This window comes from Etheostoma spectabile, chromosome 4 (genome assembly GCF_008692095.1).
Source record: "Etheostoma spectabile isolate EspeVRDwgs_2016 chromosome 4, UIUC_Espe_1.0, whole genome shotgun sequence".
NCBI classification, from domain to species: domain Eukaryota; kingdom Metazoa; phylum Chordata; class Actinopteri; order Perciformes; family Percidae; genus Etheostoma; species Etheostoma spectabile.
In genome coordinates, this window is record NC_045736.1 from 10,970,828 (window position 1) to 10,973,326 (window position 2,499).

Genomic DNA, 2,499 nt, shown 5'->3' on the forward strand with positions numbered 1-2,499 from the left:
TGATCCCAAAAAAATGGGAAATTACGGTGTCTTTATCCCCTTCCCTCTCCCCCTGAATGTCCTGTCTATGTGCTGCCTTTTTTAAGACCAAAAAACATCCCTAATGCCTCTTCAAGGTGTTGGTAGCCTGTTAGAACAGTTATGAAATCAGTTTTTTGACAGAATCATCTTCTATGAGCCAGCAGATAATCAGGTAGAAAGACTCCTTCTTCTAGATGGAGGTTTGGAGAGACACCCACACTGTTCTCCAGTAGTTGTCTGACATGTTGAAGAGGAGAGCTTCGCTCGAGATGAAAAACCTGTTTAAGCCGAGTGCCTTGAGAGGTGTGTATTCTGCCTGAACCTGCTCGGGCTGTTGTCCAAACTCGCAGATTAAATGGAGCTTGAAGCTGGCAGCTCTTCAGGGTCAGATGCTGGAAGTTGAGTTCTTCTTCTCTCATTGTCTTTTTCCATAAGAGTGCTCATATAATGCTTTTTGGCTTTCTGCCTTTCCTTTAACAATAATAATGTGTACTTTATTAATCTCGCAAGGGGAAATTACAATTTTAATTATTGTGTTAAAAAAAACAATTGTGCACATTATAGGTTTACAAAGTGAAAAAGTCCTCCCTGAAGGGCCTTACCATCTCCAAACTGCTCCAAACAGCTCTGTTGTAGTCCAGCCTTAACTTCCGTGAAGATGGAATAGAAGTGGGATGCCTCACTCTGTGGCTAAAACAGACTCCTCAACACAGGAGCTGCAGCAATGTGCAATACAACGCATAATATGGTGTTTTTTGAAAATTAAACCATGTAAACGTATTCTGGTACAACCTCTATATACAATTATGAACCTGAAAAATAGCATAATATGAGCACTTTAATTCCTAGTAAACAACTACCAAGATCTTAATATTCCCTCTTGGACAATTTAGAAATCTGTTTTTTAAGCCTGCAAACTTACTTGTAACTGCTTTACATGATTGTAATGTCTTCTGCATCACTATTATCCTAATTTATTTGTCAAATCATTTTCCAATTCAGAATGTTTCTTCAGCACCGTTCAAATGTTGCAACCACGCTGCTGACCAACAGAAGGAGCTGTTTCTGGGTGGATGTGTTCAAGGTCCAGGCTTATTTTGTTTATAGTGAAATAGACATTCTCAATAGTGAAAAAAATATTATGGACTACGAACACAGTGCTGGAAAATGTATTCACATGGAAATAGAAAATAGAATAGGAAATGGAAGTAAAAAAAAAAAAAAAAACTTGAGTAAAATACCTATCATCCCAATCTACTTCAGTCACAAAGATGACTTACACACAGTAAAGGTGACTCATGATGGCACTGAACAGATCTGAGACATGGGACACCCCGGAATAGACATCATAAGTACTGTAATTAAGTACACTTTTAAGTTAATTGTACTCCCATTTAATGCCACTTTATACTACTTCATATTTCAGAGGCAAACATTGAACTTTTTAAGCCACTACATTTATTTGACAGCTATAGCTACTTTACTGATAACTATGTTACGTACATATGTATAAACAGCTCATTAAATGTAATGTTTGATATACCCAGTAAAAGGAAATGTTTACACTGTGGTATTACCACTTTATTTACACAAAGAATGAAAGTACTTTTTCACCCCATTCACATTCCCTCAAATTCAGCATGACATTTGGCATGTTTGGAGATTATGGGATCTCCATTCAAATCCCAAATCATAACGTTTTGTACAACTTTTGTAAGATAATTGCAGTGGTGGAAAATGACTACTAGTACATTTACTCAAATACTGTCTTTAAGAACACTTCAGAGGTACTTGTGTACTTGAGTATTTCTATTTGATGCTACTTTATACTTCTACTCCTAGCTTTACATTTCAGAAGGGAAAATTGTACCCTTTTACTCATATCTGACATATTTAGCTATTTTGCAGACTCAGCCTATTATTACCAAATACAATTAACAAATTAATTATAATGTATTACAATAAATTACACAACCTGGCAGTATATATTTGTAAAGATAAGTAACGTTAAAGTAATGTACACATAAATGCATCAATAATTATAGTCCAGTAATTTATTATATATCATTCTGAAATGGGTCGTTCATGTGCATAATAAATATGTATTTATGCTGGTACTTTTTTACTTTTTGTAACTATTTGAATTTAAAGGTACTCATTGATGCGTTAATGCATGGCTTTTACTTTAACAGAGTATTTTAACAGAGTGTTTCTGCACTGTTTTATTATTACTTAAGTAAAAGATCAGAGTATTTCTTTCAACACTGGAATAAAAGTATCAGTATTTGAAAACTGCTCCCGTGTACTTCAGTTGAATCAGTTCTCAAGTGAGTTATTCCCTAACACTAACGGACTGGTGCATGTGTGCTGAAGGCTGCTTTTAGGGCAGGAAGCTGCAGGATCTGGGTGGGCGGGGCCTGGAGTGAAGTCACTGCCCCCCAAGCCTGTTGATTGACGCGCACCGATGGCTCCTCCTTG